Source organism: Entelurus aequoreus, linkage group LG21, assembly GCF_033978785.1.
Source record: "Entelurus aequoreus isolate RoL-2023_Sb linkage group LG21, RoL_Eaeq_v1.1, whole genome shotgun sequence".
NCBI lineage: Eukaryota > Metazoa > Chordata > Actinopteri > Syngnathiformes > Syngnathidae > Entelurus > Entelurus aequoreus.
Genome location: NC_084751.1, coordinates 36,371,616 through 36,379,192, shown reverse-complemented (window position 1 = coordinate 36,379,192; position 7,577 = coordinate 36,371,616). Strand labels below are relative to the sequence as shown.

Genomic DNA, 7,577 nt, shown 5'->3' with positions numbered 1-7,577 from the left:
CAGTACACAGTGGATATGACGTTCCCGCAGGACTTGAGCGCCACCTGAGCACAGATATTTTGCTACAACCACTCCAGAAACCAGAAGGTAACTGATTTATATGAGGATAGTGATTTGATAGTGGTGCAGACAGAGCAGTTGTATCAGGACGGGAGACGACCACACAGGGTGAGACAGCGGCCTATAGTATTTGTTAGGTTCAAACACTGATGATATATATTAAACAGACAAAGAAGCAAGGAATTAAACAGAGACAGAATTCAGTTTAGCTCAATTGAGGAGAAACGTCTGGGCTGTACTCTTTGCACAGTCTTCCTGATTATCAAGAGACTGTAGGGTGACCAAGACACAGGCAATCGAAACATTTTGAAGGCTTTGGTCTCTTGAAGTATATTGACTTATATTGTCAGAAATGTCAGGAGACATTTAATTTTGTAGGGGAGAATGAGGCACCTTGTAAATAGTTATCCCCAATTTATTACTTTTTTTTTTTTTACAACAATGAATGTTTACTTTACAATTGCGGTTAATACTGTCTATCCAGGGGGGTCTGCAACCTGTGACTCTAGAGCCGCATGCGGCTCTTTAGCGCCGCTCTAGTGACTACCTGGAGCTTTTTTTAAATGTATGAAAATAGAAAAAGATGGGGGAAAAATATATTTGACTTTTAATATGGTTTCTGTAGGAGGACAACATGACATAAACCTCCCTAATTGTTAGAAATCGCACTGTTTATATTAAACGTGATTCTCTGTCTGGCGAGCACCGTTTTGTTCTACTAATTTTGGCGGTCCTTGAACTCACCATAGTTTGTTTACATGTACAACTTTCTCCGATGCTGCCACAGAAAGACGTGTTTTATGCCACTCATTCTTTGTCTCATTTTGTCCACCAAACGTTTTATGCTGTGTGTGAATGCACAAAGGTGAGCTTTGTTGATATTATTGACTTATGTGGAGTGCTAAATCAGGCATATTTGGTCAGCGCATGACTGCAAGCTAATCGATGCTAACATGCTATTTAGGCTAGCTTTATGTACGTATTGCATCATTTTATTTCTTATGTCCTCTGTGCATTTAATTTATATCTGCATTTCTCATGACATATTATCTGTATGTAATATTGGCTGCTTTTTGCCATGTTGTTCCAGACCACAGCAAACGTAACCCAGTTTGCAAAGATTGTAATAAATCCATTAGAAAAAGACGCCTGCCTTTTCCTTTAACTTGAACACACACATCTATACCTTTTATTCTACGCCAGTCATTTAAGGGAGTCATCTCACCCCCTGAGAAGTTTTACTAATGTTTTCCAATGTTGTAAAAATGTGTAGAATAAATATTACCTGTCAACATTTCTGTCAACGAGGAGTTGTGTCAGCCTGTGACACATAGTCATTTTGATAGTAGGCTAATATAGCTCATATAGACACTTATATCATGTGTTGACTTCATCATATGACTTATAGAAGGCTTTTAGTTTTTTGCGGCTCCAGACATATTTTTTTTTTTGTATTTTTGGTCCAATATGGCTCTTTCATCATTTTGTGTTGCCAAACTCTCGACTCTATCCACACAATTACCTGTACCGCCAATGGCCAGCAAGTGGCGCACTTTGACTGTATTACCAAGGCTGGTTAAAGAAGAGTAGTTACAACATGCAGTGTATGAACATTGACACAATAGTCCCCCTGACCTGTTTATATTATTTTGTTGCTTATTTACTGGTAAAATGTTTCACCAAATATATGTTAACTACTGAGAATATACAGTATGTTGATAAGACAGGGGTTGGAAAATGGAAAATAATGAACTAAAACACCAAACTAAAAAAATTAACTAAAATTACCAGCTAAAATATTAAACTAAAATAACCAAATAAAATAATCAACAAAAATTACCAAATGAAATACTCAACTAAAATAACCAACTAAAATAAAAAACAACAACAAAAAAAACGAAAATATCAAACTAATATCCATCCATCCATCCATCCATTTCCTACCGCTTATTCCCTATCGTCAACTAAAATAACCAACTAAAATAACCAAATAGCTCCTGTATTTAACCCTTAGAAGAAGTTAAGAACATAAAAACAAACTTTGTTTCTTGCATTGAGTAAAGAGAGTATACCGTCTACCAAGTCAAATTCTCTGTGTTAAACATAGTTGGCCAATAAATCTAATTCTGAACACCACAGTAGTTTTTTTGTTTTCTTTTTTTTTTCTTTTTTACTACTACTAAAGAGTGACAATAATCAAAAAGAAAACAATTAAGCAAAGTGACAATGTATTATGAATGTTCAGTGGTTGTTGAAATTTAGCACGTCGACTTGTTTATAATAAAAACTGCAGATCTGGTGATATATTTATTATTTTTCAAATATATCCTCAGGATCTTTAGAACAATCAGCAAACCTTATTTACATTTTATTTGTGAAAAAATTACATGGTTTAAAAGATGAATTATGTACACACCAGCAACAGGATGTACAATTAGTCAGATTAAATTATTTTCTGATTAATCTATAGTTTAGATCTTATGTTGAATCATAAACTGATGAATAAGTGTTCATTTACCTCAATCAATGGGCATTTTTTTATTGAGAAATTAATTAAATCCATCTTACACTCACTTTTCACAAAAAAAATGTTTTAACCATCCATAAAACTCATGAATAAAAAAAAACAAGCAATTAAACAATACACGATTTAAGCTACTAGAAATGTTCTAGTTTTTCTTTTACTGTTTTTGCGTGTATTTTTTCCTCATTCGTAAAACTCATAAACATAAAACAAGCAATTAAATAATGAACCTAAATTAGATATTATAAATTGAAAATAGCATGACCTGGACATCATCTTTACTGGACTTAGTTTTAAGAACCCTTTAAACAATCTAATTTCATTGACAACCTGGTCTGGTGAAGCTAAGGTCCTTTTAAAAAAAAAAAAAAAAGATAAATAAATAAACAAAAAAAACATTTTCTTGAATAAAAAAGAAAGTAAAACAATATAAATACAATTACATAAAAAATAGTAATTAATGAAAATGTTAGTGGACCAGCAGTACACACAATTATGTGTGCTTCAAGGACTGTATCCCTTGCAGACTGTATTGTTCTATATTGTAGGAACCACAATATTAATAACAGAAAGAAACAACCCCTTTTGTGTAAATGAGTGTGAATGGGGGAGGGAGGTTTTTTGGGTTGGTTCACTAACTGTAATTGTATCCTGTTTTTTGTTGATTTAATAAAAAAAAGAAAGACATAAAATAAGCAATTAAATAATGAACCTAAATTAGATATTATAAATTGAAAATATTTTTTTGTTATTTGTTTTGTTATTTTTTTGTATTTATATTTTATCTTCCTATTTGTCTTTTGCTACTACACTTGTTCTGGCAATATTTCATTGATGTTTTTACTTAATGTCGCCGTGTTAGTTATATATTTGGCTGAATAACATTTCATAAAATATTTTTTTATTATTTGTTTTGTTATTTTTTGTATTCATATTTTATCGTCCTATTTGTCTTTTGCTACTACACTTGTTCTGGCAATATTTCATTGATGTTTTTACTTCATTTTGCCGTGTTAGTTATATATTTGGCTGAATAAAATTTCATAAAATATTTTTTTATTACTTGTTTTGTTATTTTTTATATTTATATGTTGTCTTCCTATTTGTTTTTTGCTACTACACTTGTTCTGGCAATATTTCATTGGTATTTTTACTTAATGTTGCTGTTCTGGCAATATTTCATTGGTATTTTTACTTAATGTTGCCGTGTTAGTTATATATTTGGCTGAATACAATTGTAAAAAATATTTTTTTATTATTTGTTTTGTTATTTTTTGTATTTATATTTTGTCTTCCTATTTGTCTTTTGCTACTACACTTGTTCTGGCAATATTTCATTGATATTTTCACTTAATGTTGCCGTGTTAGTTATATATTTGGCTGAATAAAATGAAATAAAATATTGTTTTATTATGTGTTTTGTTATTTTTTTGTATTTATATTTTATCTTCCTATTTGTCTTTTGCTACTACACTTGTTCTGGCAATATTTAATTGATGTTTGTACTTTATGTTGCCGTGTTAAAATTTCAAATGTTTAAAAAAAAAAACAATTGCCAGTGTTGACTTGGAATGATGACGTCACCTCTGCGCCTGACAGAAACTTATTGTAGTAAACACCCACCTGCCGCTACTAAGCCACGCCCACATACCTGTGAAAACCAGGAAGTATTGGGACTTCCAGCTCGGTTGAAAACGACAGAAAAACGTTCCGTCTATTGCATTTTACCTCCATCGAACGCAAGCTGTTGTATTGTTTGGATTAATCTCATCAGTTAACGCCGAGAAAAGGAAAGTGACGCAGTTTCACCTGGTATGTATGAAGAATGTGTGTGTGTGTCGACATACTTTGTTCTAACTATTTGCTGCCATGTACTTCTCACGTAGGCTATATATAGCTTGATTAATGCGTTAGGTTTAAAAAGTTTGTTTTTCCTTGTGCTTTACTTAACTAACGTAGCTTTGAACTATTTTTCTATTTAAGTTGGTCAAACGAGCCTACAAGGGTGTGTTGTGTATGAGTTCTTGTTTTTTAAACTTATTTATCAGTAATACATGAGAGTCCCGCCTTTCTAATGAAAGTATTTGAACTTTCATGACTTCTTACTTAGTAGTATTAGTGACCATTTACTGTGTCATGTATATGACGTAATATAGGCGGTGGTTATAGCGGTCATATAGGCTACCTACTACAACAGGGGTCGGGAGCCCATAACGCTGAAAGAGCCATATTGGACCAAAAATACAAAAAAATGATCTGTCTGGAGCCTCAAAAAAATGAAAAGCTGTATATAAATGTTATAATGAAGGCAACACATGATGTAAGTGTCTATATTAGCTATAATAGCCTACTATCAAAATGACTACAGTCGTGGTCAAAAGTTTTCATACACTTGTAAAGAACATAATGTCATGGCTGTCTTGAGTTTCTGATAATTTCTACAACTCTTGTTTTTTTTGTGATAGAGTGATTGGAGCACATACTTGTTGGTCACAAAAAACATTCATGAAGTTTGGTTCTTTTATTAATTTATTATGAGTCTACTGAAAATGTGACCAAATCTGCTGGGTCAAAAGTATACATACAGCAATGTTAATATTTGGTTACATTTCCCCTGGCAAGTTTCACTGCAATAAGAAGCTTTTGGTAGCCATCCACAAGCTTCTGGCAAGCTTCTGGTTGAATTTTTGACCACTCCTCTTGACAAAATTGGTGCAGTACAGATAAATTTGACTTCATTCATTCAACCAGAAGCTTGCCAGAAGCTTGTGGATGGCTACCAAAAGCGCCTTATTGCAGTGAAACTTGCCAAGGGACATGTAACCAAATATTAACATTGCTTTTGTAGAAACTAGAAAATAAAACATGTTTTCAGTTATTTCAGCTTTTTTAAGTGCACAACTCCACATGTGTTCATTCATAGTTTTGATGCCTTCAGTGACAATCTACAATGTAAATAGTCATGAAAATAAAGAAAACGCATTGAATGAGAAGGTGTGTCCAAACCTTTGGCCTGTGAGTGTGAGTGTGTGTACACTATATTGCCAAAAGTGTTTGGCCACCTGCCTTGACTCACATATGAACTTGAAGTGCCATCCCATTCCTAACCCATAGGGTTCAATATGATGTGGGTTCACCTTTTGCAGCTATTACAGCTTTAACTCTTCTGGGAAGGCTGTCCACAAGGTTGCGGAGTGTGTTTACAGGAATTTTCCACCATTCTTCCAAAAGCGCATTGGTGAGGTCACACACTGAAGTTGGTCGAGAAGGCCTGGTTCTCAGTCTCCGTTCTAATTCATCCCAAAGGTGTTCTATCGGGTTCAGGTCAGGACTCTGTGCAGGCTAGTCGAGTTCATCCACACCAGACTCTGTCATTCATGTCTTTATGGAGCTTGCTTTGTGCACTGGTGAACATTCATGTTGGAAGAGGAAGGGGCCCGCTCCAAACTGTTCCCATAAAGTTGGGAGCATGGAATTGTCCAAAATGTTTTGGTATTCTGGAGCTTTCAAAGTCCCTTTCACTGGAACTAAGGGGCCAAGCCCAACTCCTGAAAAACAACCCCACACCATAATTCTTCCTTTACCAAATTTTACACTCGGCACGATACGGTCCGAAATGTAGCGTTCTCCTGGCAACCTCCAAACCCAGACTCGTCCATCAGATTGCCAGATGAAAAAGTGTACGCCTTCTCATTCCAGAGAAGGCGTCTCCACTGCTCTAGAGTCCAGTGGCGACGTGCTTTTCACCACTGCATCCCAGGCTTTGCATTGGACTTATAGATGTATGGCTTAGACACAGCTGCTCGGCCATAGAAACCCATTCCATTAAGCTCTCTGCGTTCTGTTCGTGGGCTAATTGGAAGGTCACATGAAGTTTGGAGCTCTGTAGCAACTGACTGTGCAGAAAGTCTTTGCACTATGTGCTTCAGCATCCGCGGACCTCTCTCTGTCAGTTTACGTGGCCTACCACTTGGTGGCTGAGTTGCTGTTGTTTTTATATATATATATATATATATATATATATATATATATATATATATATATATATATATATATATATATATATATATGCGTGTGGTCGTGTTCCGGGGTTAAAATGCGTGCCTGTTGGTTACTCTGCGGGAGCGCAGGGCATCAAGGAAATAATGCATTCATTTTTCCTAATATTTTCGGGAGCTACTGGCTTATCCATCGTCAACCTCTGTTGTCACTCGCTCTTACTCTCTCTTACTGAGTCCACTGTTTATCGCAGTGTTTTTCAACCTTTTTTGAGCCAAGGCACAGTTTTTGCGTTGAAAAAATCCGGAGGCACACCAGCAGCAGAAATCATTAAAAAAAACAATCTCAGTTGACAGTAAAAAATTGTTGTCGCAATTGTTGGATATGACTTCCGAAAGGGACAATGGATGGATGGATGGATGGATGGACTTTAAACCATAACCAAGCATGCATCAATATAACTCTTGTCTCAAAGTAGGTGTACTGTCACCACCTGTCACATCACGCTGTGACTTATTTTGATTTTTTTGCTGTTTTCCTCTGTGTAGTGTTTTAGTTCTTGTCTTGCGCTTCTATTTTGGTGGCTTTTTCTCTTTTTTTGGTATTTTCCTGTAGCAGTTTCCTGTCTTCCTTTGAGTGATATTTCCCGCATCTACTTTGTTTTAGCAATCAGTAATATTTCAGTTGTTTTTATCCTTCTTTGTGGGGACATTGTTGATTGTCACGTCATGTTCGGATGTACATTGTCGACGCCGTCTTTGCTCCACTGTAAGTCTTTGCTGTTGTCCAGCATTCTGTTTTTGTTTACTTTGTAGCCAGTTCAGTTTTAGTTTCGTTCTACATAGCCTTCCCTAAGCTTCAATGCCTTTTCTTGGGGGCACTCGCCTTTTATTTATTTTTGGTTTAAGCATTAGATACCTTTTTTACCTGCACACTGCCTCTAGCTGTTTCCAACATCTACAAAGCAATTAGCTACCGGCTGCCACCTACTGAT

The 7,577-nt window shown here is 35.4% G+C and overlaps 1 protein-coding gene across 1 annotated transcript in view; it reads left to right on the top strand.

Moving 5' to 3' along the window:
* Nucleotides 1-4,230: 4,230 nt before the first annotated feature.
* The window catches only part of tjp2a (tight junction protein 2a (zona occludens 2)), a 100,763-nt gene continuing 97,416 nt past the window's right edge, over nucleotides 4,231-7,577 (top strand). Inside the window, exon 1 of the mRNA XM_062031595.1 lies at nucleotides 4,231-4,396. The gene's annotated coding sequence lies outside the window, so the exon portion shown is untranslated. The remainder of the gene's footprint in view (nucleotides 4,397-7,577) is intronic.